The 12,783-nt window shown below is 51.0% G+C and overlaps 1 long non-coding RNA gene across 1 annotated transcript; it reads right to left on the bottom strand.

Moving 5' to 3' along the window:
• Positions 1 to 1,025: 1,025 nt before the first annotated feature.
• Positions 1,026 to 11,339, bottom strand: LOC107132523 (uncharacterized). Its single transcript, XR_001500399.3, has 3 exons — positions 10,708 to 11,339; positions 8,478 to 8,700; positions 1,026 to 3,144 (listed from the first exon to the last, which is right to left on the bottom strand). It is a non-coding gene; the product is annotated as an uncharacterized lncRNA (long non-coding RNA).
• Between the last annotated feature and the right edge of the window lie 1,444 nt (positions 11,340 to 12,783).

Raw genomic sequence — 12,783 nt, 5'->3', positions numbered from 1 at the left:
ACTCTTGGGGAGACAGCCGTTCCTTCCCCTTCCTGAAACAAACTGCTTGTCTGTCCCACCACCCTGCCACTCACTGGTCCTGCAAGGGAGGCCCTCCGGGGGTGAGACACACACACAACACATCTCTAGATGCACAAGTTACAGAATCCTCTCTCTCTCTCTTCCCCTCCCTTCCTTCCCCCTCCAAGTGCCCTGACAATGGCCCCAGCTGGCCAGCCAGCTTCTCTCTCCTCTTCCCAGCACCCACATTCCCCACACCTGGGACAGCCAGCCTGTTTCCATGGGGTTCTCCCCAGGATGGGGACCAAGGTAGACCTATCACACACACACACACACACACACACATACCCATCACCACGACAGAGGGTCAGAGATTGGGGGAGGGGATGACAACCCTGTAGACTGCAGTTGATTTGCAGCTCCTTAGAGGACCCAAAACTTTTTCTGAAAGAAAAAAATGCAGAAAGGCCCCAAGTCCTGATTGGCCAGCGGCCGGGCTCTGGAATGCCTCGGTTACCGTATATGCTCACATAGAAGATGCCGCTGCAGAAGGAATGTGGCCCGTGAGCCAGGCCACGTGGAGTGAATGTGGCAGCAACTGCACGCTGGCTTCTCCACGAAGGACCCTCCCTTCCCAGTCTCTGTGCCCACGGCCATGACCAGGGCCCTGGCAATCTCAGTTCTGCCGGGGCTCCGCCTTGGCTAGAAACCGGGCTAACCCTATGTCACTGACCAGAAGGAGAACTAGGACTTCTCTGATGAATCTCCTTGAGGCTCCTCATTTAAATACACAGGACTGTTTTTCCCAGGGCTTCTTCTAGGCAAGTATATATGGTATTTCATGTGAGGAATGTTCTATTCACAATCTCCTACCTTTTTGGATCGGGAAGGGATTAGAATGACCTTATAGCTGATCAGTTCTCCAGTGCCTGGACCACTCCTCCCCCACGACCTCCAGCCCCCACCCGGAAACCTTTCTCTCCTCCGACACACCCCCACCCCTTGCCCCCAACTCAGCAGCACAGGCTCCCACCCCCACCCTGGGGCCTGGAGGGCTGAAGAGAGGACCAAAGAGAGGGGAGCAGGGAAGGAGAGGAAGTTCATGTCTGAATGTGCGCCCCAGTTACATTCCAGAGGCAAACAGAAAGGAAAAAAGAAAAAAAAAAAAAAATTAAAGTTAGGTCACTGCTGTTTCCTATTACCCAGGCCTCTGCAGCTCTTCATTCATACCTTGCTGATCGATTACCCACCAGCCGACAAGGCATCCCAGGACAGAAGTGGGGAGCCTTGGAGAGGGTCATCGTCTGCCCTGTTCAGTTTTCAGCAGATGACTGGAAGGATCAGAGAGGTTCAGTGACCTAACTAGGGTCACACAGCCAGTTCCTACAGACCCAGGACTAGAACACAGGTCTCTTAAGACCTGGGTCCAGATTCCTTCAGTGCCCACCCTTGGCTTCAATTCACATGCCCCGTGAGCATAAGCGTTCATTGACTGCCCCTCCTTTCAGACAGCCCTGTGGGCTAAGCCAGTGGTTAGGTTGTTAGCGGGAGTTGGGGGGTGGGGAGTGGCTTCTGATGGGCGGGCTGCTAATTGCTGTCATGTCGGTGCAGACCCTGACCACGTGCAGACCCCCTTGAGGACCGAGGCAGCGACAGTCTCACAATGGAAGTCTCACAATGACAGTTGGCTGCACAAACCCAGGGCAGTTGAGGGGAACTGAAATTTGATCTTTTTCTTTCTTTCTTTTTTCCTCCCCCTCCAACCTGGTCTGAAAGAGCCAGTGAAAACCCCAGCCAGACGCACCAAGCAGCCTCTGAATCATTGAGAAGCACAGAGAAGGGTGGCGCCCATCCCTGGGTGGTTGGGGAGCTCCCCCCAGCTGCCCAGCCTCCCTTCTGTCACTGTCACAGGGCCCCATGCCAGCCGGGCTCCCCAGCCGCTGTCCCTGTCCGCCTGCACTGCATTCCGGACGTGGGAGCTCCGGGCCGTCACACACCCGCTTCCTCCTCTGCCTCTCACCGCCAGCATCCTCGGAGGGGCCAGCACAAGGTTTCCATTAGCGAAGCACATTTTTGTGCTATGGATATTGAACCGGGGAGGAAAGAAAGCAGACTGTTGTCCATGATGGATGGGTTTTCTAGAGGGCTTCCCAGGGTGGTCCTTAAGGGGCCAGGATGGAGCCACGCAGGCTTCACAGCTTCACAACATGCCCTTGTTCGGGTGCGTGCCCATGCTGGGGGTCTGTCTGCTCTGCCCCCGGCTTCCCCCACCTCCATCCCTCCTTGCCCTCCCTCCCCCTCCCCCCAACATCCCAGCTTCCAGTTTATCTCAGTGCAAAACACCTTCTCAGTTCTCCTTTTAGAATCAAAAGTGCCCTGTCCCTGGGCTTGCTCTGTATTACCAATGTGGCTATCCTGAAGTGGGAGGATGGCATGGGGACCCCAGCTCGAGAAACGTAGCCTGATAATCCTGCATTTAAAAATATCTCTATCTCCCTTTCCAGAATGCTGAGGTTTTCTTAAGCTTTGTAAGCGTGCTTTCCCCATGATCGTCACCCTTATCCACACACAGTCCAGATGAAATGGGATGGATGAACCACAGGCCCATTTCAGGGTTCTCCATGACTTGCATGGTGCTGAGAACAGAGTAAGCAGGAGCTGGATAAATGATTTACAAACATGACTTGGGGTCTATGGAAACTTAGTTTATAAATCCATTTCCCTCAGCTCAGTTAACTCCGTTTTTAAATTTTATTATTTTATTTTTGAAATATATATTTATTCGGCTGAGTCAGGTCCTAATTGCATCATACAGGATCCCTTGTGGCATGTGGGCTTAGTTGCTCCTTGGCGTGTGGAATCTTAGTTCCCTGTCCAGGGATCAAATCTGCATCCCCTGCTTTGCAAGGCAGATTCTTAACCACTGAAGCACCAGAGAAGTGCCCCCCCACACACACACTTTTTTTTTTAAATAGAAGAAGGAAATGACCTTTGGGAATTTGAGTGGCTGAGTGAAGAAGCAAATCCAGTCCTCCCAGAAGTCCCTTCCCAGTCCATCTCGTCACACTGTTGGGGGAACTTTGAACCACTATCTTAAGTACCTCTGCCCTCAGGGTGCTTTCAGCCTGGCCAGGCAGTCAGAACCTATGGAGGAAATAATAAAAGACAATTCAGGGAAATGACAGTGAATAGTCCAACACAAAACTGCTTTGGGGACAGATAGCGCTTGAAAACGGGAATGCATCGAGACCCAATTCACTGAGCAAAAAGGTGGAAAGGCTATAAAGGGAAACGTTCATCCAAGGTCAAATCACTGAAGACAAAGCCAAGTTCATCAAATCTTTAATCCTGCGGAAGGACTTTCAAAGAGCCTTTGGGGACAGGTGGAGTGACCGACAGGACGCCCAGACCTCCCAGGAGAAGCCTGAAGATCAGTGCCACATCCGGTCTTTTATTCTTTAGCTCTTTCCACCCCTGGGGCAGAACAACTCTAAGTCACGGAGTCTCTTGCAGCATCCAAAAGTCCATACTGTCCAAGTCTCAGAAATTTACGTATTAGAGGCTCCAAGAAATTCTAAGGGCAAAACCAAAACCAAAGAACAGAAAACCCCACATCAGGAAACCTTTAACTCAGTGTTATCGGAGCTTCCCTCTCTGACCTTCAGAACCATCGTCCCTGCTGCCTGGTCCCTAGGAGAAGTGGAACACCGAGGAAGGAAGCCTTTGTCTGGGGCGGTTTTAGGTACTGACCCACATGTTGCCTTCCTGAGGGGCTCCCTAGCTCTCAGATCCCTGAGTTCACACATAAAGACAAACCCATGTGTTCCTTTCTTTCTGGAAGGAATCTCAGCACTCCCCACCTACCTCTGCTCCCACACCTGCCTCCTGGGCATGTTGTGGGTCTTCTCCCCAGAGAGTTGCCAGAGATCGAGTCTCATCTACCGGTTTGTCCAGGGCTTAGCATGGACCTTGGCGTGCAAAACGTAGGTGTGTAAACAAATGTGAGCTGAGTGGGATGCATTGCACCTATGAGTAGTTCTAGTGCTTTCTTTTCTCTTCTCCTGAAAACCTCACCTCCACCCCGCAACCCAGAGACTGTGTCTGGAGTCTCCCCAAAGGCCCAGCTTGGAGGTACTGAGATCCTCCACCCCACTCCCTCCCTCCACCCCAACCTTTCCCTGAAGCTTCTGCCCTAAAATCTCTGTGTCCCCAGTTGATGGGGCAGCAGCCTGTGCCCCACCTCCTGCCCCTCCTCTCCACACTCCTCCCCACTCCTCCTTGTCCTCTCCCCACCGCCCTCTCTCCCACTTCCCACCACCCCACCCCAGCCAGGCTTTCTTTCCCTCTATTGAGCTGTCAGCCCAGCAGCTGGCTCCAAGGAACCTCTGTTTGGCTGGGCCCTGGGCCAATCCCTTGCCTCCAGCTGCCCAATTCAGGATGATCTAAATCAGAGATGCATGTGTAGGCCTCGTGTCCTCAAGGGATGCTCTTCCCTGGGCTTCTGGGATAAAGAGCACCCTCAGAGAATAGCCACATCCGGCCAGTGGGGGCACCTCTGACCACAGCCACCATGGCCACTAGCTCTGCTAGTCCAGAGTGGACGCAGTTTGTAGGGGTGGCTTTGGAGAGGGTCTCGGCTCTCTTTCAGGAAGAGGGCTTCCTGCTCCTTCCCAATGGCTCAAGTGGTAAAGAATCTGCCTGTAATGCAGGAGATACAGGAGACGCGGGTTCGATCCCTGGGTCGGGAAGATCCCCTGGAGAAGAGCATGGCAACCCATTCCAGTATTCTTGCCTGGAGAATCCCATGGACAGAAGAGCCCGGTGGGCTACAGTCCTTGGGGTCACAAAGAGTCAGACATGACTGAGCACGTACGCGTGCATACATCCTGCTCCTTGTCACTGAAAGAGGCTGGTTCTGGGAATGGCCCAGGCTGGTCTTGGAAGATCCAGATGCGTGTCAGAGAAGATGTAGGAAAATGCTAGGGCCCCATCCTGTGTCCGCACCCCAGCTCCTTTCTGCACACAGGACACGAGGGAGGTCCAGGAAAAGAACTGTGGGACCTGCTCTTGGGGCAATGAGGCAGAGGACGAGGCCGGGGTAGGGGTGGTGTGCAGGGAAAAGGGCACGTGACCTGCTCACTACACCAGCCAAGGGGCCCCGCAGCCCCCCACCAGGTGGAGGAGCAGGAAACAGGGACGTCTCCAGGTCCTGACATGTGGTTGTAATGATCACAGACCTCATAGGCGCCTGGGGACCTCAGAGGTCATCTCCTGCATCCTCCTGCTTCCGGGCAGGGCTGTATCTAAACTAGTCAAGATGTGCAGGCAGTTCTGTTTGTAAAGGTCCCTGGAGAAGGGGGGAAATGAGCTTCCTTTCATCAAATATGAGGCTTGAGGATCTCAGTGTTGACTTTGCCACCATCATCCACAAAGGTCATACTTTAGAAAGACTACGTCAGAGACTGTCTCATGACTCAGCTGGATGCTGGGACACATGGGTCCTGGGTCAGGAGAGGGTTGGGATCCACCTTCCCCAAGTTTCCCAGGCCTGGGAGTGCCCATTGCCCAGCCACGCCCTCCAGCTGCCCTTCCGGCTCTCTGCTCATCTCGGCGATGTGTGTGGGTGGTTAGAACAGGAGTCAGCAACGCGAGCACCCTGTTATTGGTGCGATGCATGCTCATAGCTGCTACGGCTGCAGCTCTCGGTGGAAAAGAAAGTCTGTCTTTCAGTTTCTTTCGTAAGAAGATCTGTTGTCCGGACTTCCCTGGCGGTCCAGTGGTTAAGACTCTGCACTTCCAATGCAGGAGGCGCGGGTTCGATCCGTGGTCGGGGAACTAAGATCTCCACATGCCACCCAGTGTGGCCAAAAATTTTAAAAAGGAAAAAAAAAAAAAAAACCATTTGTCTACCATCCTGTCCCAAGGCAGAAAGGGGGTTAGGGTGAGTGTCCCAGCTGGGATGTCTTCCCTGATCTGTCTCCCCTTCCACCTCCTCTCTGCCTCCCCAGCCAGGCCGTGATAGGTTCCCCACCCCACACTGCCATCTTCTGTGTATCCCCCATAACCACACTGGGTGACCTTTTGGAGGGGCAGTGGTGTGGTACAGAGTAACTGTTAGGGGGTCCCTATGGGGTGGGCTTCCCTGGTGGTTCAGACGGTAAAGAATCTGCCTGCAATGCGAGAGACCTGGGTTAAATCCTTGGGTCAGGAAGATATCCTGGAGAAGGGAATGGCAATCCACTGACATATTCTTGCCTGGAAAATTCTATGGAATTCTCCAGAGGAGCCTGGAGGGCTACGGTCCATGGGGTCGCAAAGAATTGGATAGGAGTGTGCGACTAACATTTTTACACCATGGGGTACCCGTATAATTTAGTATCTAAACCAGAATGCCATTGAGGTTGAAAAGGCTGCCATTATTGATGCAGGATGACAGGCATAAATCAGAATTCCACCAGGTCAAGTGGAGTCCTCGATCACCCTGGCTCAGAGTTTGAATGAAGTCCCTACAACTTATATTATCTGATCCTGAGCAATTGAACTATTTTGAGTCTTAGGTTTCTTATTGGTAAAAACCATGGTAGTCCAGTGTGATAACAGAGTCAGACACGACTTAGTAAACATACTAATGTACAATGTCTACCCCCTAGGCAGGGGCAGGATCTCGGTCTTTGAAATGCATGAGTTATTCAAGATGTTTGTTAAAAATTAAGATGCCCAGGGACATCCCTGGCAGTCTAGTGGTTAAAGCTCCATGCTCCTAATGCATGGGGCATGGGTTCAATCCCTGGTCAGAAAACATGGCATAAGACCCCATACACTGTGTAAGATCAGATCAGATCAGATCAGTCACTCAGTCGTGTCCAACTCTTTGCGACCCCATGAATTGCAGCACGCCCGGCCTCCCTGTCCATCACCAGCTCCCGGAGTTCACTCAGACTCACGTCCATCGAGTCAGTGACGCCATCCAGCCATCTCATCCTCTGTCGTCCCCTTCTCCTCCTGCCCTCAATCCCTCCCAGCATCAGAGTCTTTTCCAATGAATCAACTCTTCACATGAGGTGGCCAAAGTACTGGAGTTTCAGCTTTAGCATCATTCCTTCCAAAGAAATCCCAGGGCTGATCTCCTTCAGAATGGACTGGTTGGATCTTGCAGTCCAAGGGACTCTCAAGAGTCTTCTCCAACACCACAGTTCAAAAGCATCAATTCTTCGGCACTCAGCTTTCTTCACAGTCCAACTCTCACATCATACATGACCACAGGAAAAACCATAGCCTTGACTAGACGAACCTTTGTTGGCAAAGTAATGTCTCTGCTTTTGAATATGCTATCTAGGTTGGTCATAACTTTCCTTCCAAGGAGTAAGCGTCTTTTAATTTCATGGCTGCATGGTGCAGCCTAAAAATATTTTTCAATTAAAAATGTAAAAAAAAGTAAAAAATTTAAAAATTTTCATTAAAAATCCAATATTTTTATTTTTAAAAATTAAAAAAGAATGAAGACACCCAACCCAACTCCAGTAAATTCTGACCCACTGGCTCAGAGTGTGGCCTAGGAACTTGTATTTTGATGGGTGGTCCGTAGCTCAAATTTTGAGAAGCCTTGCCTTTGAGTCATAGTAAGGACAGTGAGAATAACATAAGTAAGGCGCCTGGCTCAGAGTGGCCACCAGGAGGACTGCCGTCACCCCTCTCTATCCTTACCTTTTTTCCCTTCCTCCTTCCCCTCTACCCTGTGAGTTCCCCTGGGCTAGAGTTGTGTCTTATCAGCTTTGCAGACACAGTGCCAGCCTGGCACACACTGGCAGCTAATGATGGCCTAGAGCTCCTTTTTGGATGTCCATATTTAGAGGACAGGGTTTTCCCGATGGCTCAGTGGGTAAACAAGCCCCCTGCCATGCAGGAGACACAGGAGATTTGAGTTCAATCCTTGGGTCAGGAAGATCCCCTGGAGAAGGGAGTGGCAACCCACACCAGTATTCTTGCCTGGGAAATTCCATGGACAGAGGAGCCTGGCAGGCTACAGACCATGGAATCGCAAAGAGTCGGACACAACTGAGTGACTAGGCACACACACACGAGTAGAGGATCGAGGAAGATGCCTGCCCACCGTCACCCACAGGCACTGGTACCCAGGGACCCCTTGGGGAGAATCGCCGATCTGCAGAGGATGGACTTCTGTGCAGTTGGCCTCATGCCCACTGCTTCCCTCCCAGCTCCACCCTCAAGCTCACGTTGAACAACCTGGGCTAGGGTGGAGCCCAGGTTTGCTGAGAAATCTGGCTGAGAGATCTGACCGTTAAATGAGTTTCATCCTGAAATGACTTGGAGTGAAAACTGAAAGTAAAACTCAAACCGCCCACTTCCCCAGCGAGTGCTGATCTCAGCGAAGCTGCTCCAGGCTTGGAGGCCTGGTACTGCCTCTCCCTTCCCTGCCCAAACCCCAACTTCGCTGAGCACTGTACCCCAATACCCACCTCTGCCCATGCAGGACTCAGAGGCTGGGGTGTGGTGGGGGAGACACCCCTCTTCACAGAGCAGACACGCAGATTCCTTATCAACCCGGACTCCTTGCTATGCTTGGACTCTCTTTACCAAATGAGAAGCCGTTCTTCCATTTAAAGATGCGTATCGGACACATATCATGACCATTATGTACTGAGCTTCAAACTATGCTGTCCCAACAGCAAGCTGGTACCACTTAAGTCAAAAACAGAAGCAGAAGTTTTAAAAATACAAAAATAAAATTCCTTTCTTTTTCCTATGATTAAAGAAGAGTTGTGGCTTCCCAAGTAGCATAGTAAAAAAATCCACCTGCAATGCAGGAGGTGTAGATTCAATCCCTGGGTCAGGAAGATGCCCTGGAGGAGGAAATGACAACCCTCTCAGGATTCTCGCCTGGGAAATCCCGTGGACAGGGGAGCCTGGCGGGCTACAGTTCATGGGGTCACAAAGAGTCAGACACGGCTGAGCAACTGAACAAAGCAAGGTTATGATAAAATGATTAGTTCATTTACATTCACTTGTAACAATTATATAAGAACTTGAATTTTGTCATGTTTGGGGTTTGTTCACTCCTGTGAATAACAGTACAGTTAGGTGAGGTTTTCTGTTATGGTACCCAAACTCACCATTTTGTCCTTTTTAATCTTTCAGGGATTCAATATAAATTTTTCACTCAAAAGAATAAATAAAAATAAAAGTACAAAAATAAGTATACATGTTCATGCATATACTAGCATGCATATGAGAACAATATGATACATTTTTATAGCAAAAACTCAAGCACTGCAGGAGCAAAGGACAGGGTGCCTATAATGCCTCCAAAAACCACCTCCTTTAATAGTTCAGATTTTTTTTAACGCTATAGGATAGTTCCTGGAGAAGGGAAGGGCAGCCCACTCCAGTTTTCTTGCCTGGAGAATCCCATGGACAGAGGAGCCTAGCAGGCTACAGTCCATGGGGTCACAAAGAGTTGGACGCGACTGAGGGACTAACACACACCACACATAGGGGAGTTAGTCTGTGCGGTGGGATTGCCCCTGAATGCACACTGTTCCCTGAGGCTCCAGGAGGTTGTATAAACATACCCAAGTTCACCCAGCTGGGAAGTAGTGTGGGGAAGAGAGACAGAGACAGAGGGCAAGCAACCTACCACCGCTGATCTGCTAACCAGGGTGCAGGAAGAGCTTCCTAAGAGATCAGTGAGCCTGGCCCATCTAGCAGTACCAATTCCTGGCCCTCGGCTTCCAGGTGCTCACCTCCACCTGGATCCTCCTACCTTCCTTCACGAATGCCCATCTCCCACTTCACTCTCGTCCACCTGCACCTCATTATGTCCCAGGTATAAGCACACATAGAAGCCTTCTCATCCAAGGCTCCTACATATTTAAGATCCATGTTAAAAACGGGGGTGTTTTTTATCTGTCATGGAATATATTTAATTCCAGTATATTATCGAGCAGGAAGGAGGGTGACAGCTTTTTATTGAATAACCTCATCTCTTCTTTCCTCCTACAATCGTCAAACAAATAAACCAGGACTTTCCTGGTGGCCCAGGGGAAGAATCCACCTTCCAGTGCGGGAGAGGCAGGTTCAATTCTTAGTTGGGGAACACGCTCCCACGTGCCACAGAGAAACTAAGCTGGGTGCCACAATGGAGACCCAGCACGGCCAAAACAAACAAACAAACTTTGCCCCCAAAAGAGGCCCATAAGAGCAAAGCTAGTGGGATATCAGCATGAACAATTAAAGAGACTGTCGCCTCATATCATGCAGGGGATTTAACTCATAAGTTCACGCCTCTTCCAACAATCTATCTTAAAATCAGAAGTCAAAAAAGAGGACTGTCCCAGGGACGTGTGCTCACACCCACCTGTTGGGCTGTCACTTCCTTGTAATGGTAATTCCTGGATCATGGTCATTTTCTCCAGTCATCCACATATTTCCTCCATTCTGGAGGTGTACTGTGCAGCGAACACGGTTCCCTGAGCACCTCCTTTCCAACAGTCTGTCCTCTACCTACCCCCCCACTTAGTCCCGTACTCATACGCTAGACCTCGTTTTGCCAATAATTTCAATTCCACCATAATCTCAGTTTCTTGCATTCCACGCTTTCATTCTTTGCCCCTCTAGAACCTCAGTTCCAACCATCTTGGATTCCCAGACCCTCATTCTCCCTGGCCTCACTCCCTCTCCCTTTCTTACCTGCCTTAAATCCTCTGGTCAGTCCTGATGATGACTCCTTCGTGTATATCCTCAATTCCTTGCCCTGCTTTGCTTTATCCCAGCAAAATACGAGCTGAGAAGCATCAGGCTGGGGTACCGAGACCACCGCATGGGTATAGGAGCGTGTAGATATTCTGGGTGCTTCTCAGAAGTGCGGGGACTCTCTACAGCCACAGGGAATACAAGGCTCCAGCTGGCGTGACCAGAACCCCAAAGCAAAGAGTGCTCCTTGAAGGAGCCGTGGGTGTGTGAGGACTTACGAGGAAGTGGAGAAGTTCTAGACGAATCAGACTGCAGCACTGAGCGATTCCTCTGAAGCACAGTCCTCTGCGGTCAGGTCCTGGGGACTCACCGTGACGACTCGCTCCTCGCAGCTCTGGACACAGCAGCCGCTCCTTCCGAGTTCCCAAGAAAAAGAGTCCAATTGGGTCACAATGCACCGTCCCACACAGAAATTGCTATGGGACAGAGGCTCTTTCAAGCCACCTGAGAGGAGCCAGGGCTCAGTGTGGCCACTAATCCTCCGATCAGGTGTCTGCGACCTGGATGGCACGGCTCCGGCCCCAGAGGGTGCTGACTGTGACCAGGGTGAGTGGTCCTGACCACATCCTCATCACACTGACTCACATTTAATTCTGAGAACGAGTTCTTCATGTCACTTGTCCAGGAACCCCAGACATCCACTGCTAAGGGGATTTCAATGGTGGTCCCCAGGACTTTCAGACTGACTCACCCTGTTGGTCCTACAACGCTGACCACACGCTGATGTCATTGCAAAGCCTGCCAGGAGACTAGAATGAAAAACTTTATGCCCTGTTCCTGACTTCAAGCTTTATTGTTGTGGAAAGCGCATTAGGCTTTAAAGCAGAAGGATTGAATTCGTATCCTGGTTCTGTCTCGGACTAGCCATGAGACTTCTGGAAGCTGATGTGAGCTCTCTGAACCTCGGTTTTGTCATCTGTACAATGGGGAGAGGGATGTTCACCTCCCTGAATCTCAGGAGCTTTAGCTCCCTGTACTCATCTCGCTCCCAGTATATGCTTGTTTCTTCCACCCCGGATCCCCCCACCCCTGCACCCGTGCAGAGACACAAATCAGTCCTCATTAAACACTCTGTGCTGTATTTTTTCTGCAGCTAAAAAGAGCAAGAACTGGGCTTCTCCAGTAGCTCAGTGGTACAGAATCCATCTGCCAATGCAGGAGACATGGGTTCGATCCCTGGTCAGGGAAGATTCCACATGCTGTGGAGCAATTAAGCCCATGTGCCACAACTACTGAACCTGTGCTCTAGAGCCTGGGAGCTGCAACTTCTGAGCCCATGTGCTGCAACTACTGAAGCCTGCTTGTCTAGAGCCTGTGCTCCCCAAACAAGAGAAGCCACCACAATGAGAAGCCCATGCGTCGCAACTAGAGAGTAGCCCTTGCTTGCCGCAACTCGAGAAAAGCCCACACAGCAACGAAGACCCAGCACAGCCAAAATACATAAATAAATAAATAAAAGCCCAAGAACCTCCACCGCCACTTGTCCTAGAGGCAGAAGATCTGCGATGGAGTCTCAGCGCTGCACGAAGTGGTGTGCGACCCTGATGCCCCCATTCTGCCCTCCAGACCCCCACTTCCTTCTCTGAAATAGTGGGGACCCAGAGGTTAGATGACCTTTTGCATCCCTGTGGCTCAGCGTCCTCAGATCCAAATATTCTGATTAATTCGGCCTCCTTCCTCTAAACTTGAGAAAACTGCCTAAGTTACTCCACCCGACGTGGACACAGAAGTTAGGAGGGGCCTCGGGAGCGAAATGTACATGGGTTGGGGGAGAGGGAGCTAGAGGGGGCCTGAGCTGAGTTAAAATGATGAAGCCACACAGAATTGCTCCTCCACCGCATCCTGGACTGCGGTCCGCCTGCCTCCAGGACACCTGCCGACAAGTCCTACCGGCCTGGAAAGGACAGGGCAGATAAGGCAGAGCCTCTGTCCTCCCCTTAACCCAGCGGCTGATGGAGAATGGCCTTCGCTCAAGAGGGGAACATGACCCACACAAGTCAAGGTGGTTGTAAG

This window comes from Bos taurus, chromosome 5, assembly GCF_002263795.3.
Source record: "Bos taurus isolate L1 Dominette 01449 registration number 42190680 breed Hereford chromosome 5, ARS-UCD2.0, whole genome shotgun sequence".
Lineage (NCBI taxonomy): Eukaryota > Metazoa > Chordata > Mammalia > Artiodactyla > Bovidae > Bos > Bos taurus.
Note: the sequence above shows the minus strand (reverse complement) of the source record. Positions and strands in the feature narration are given on the sequence as shown.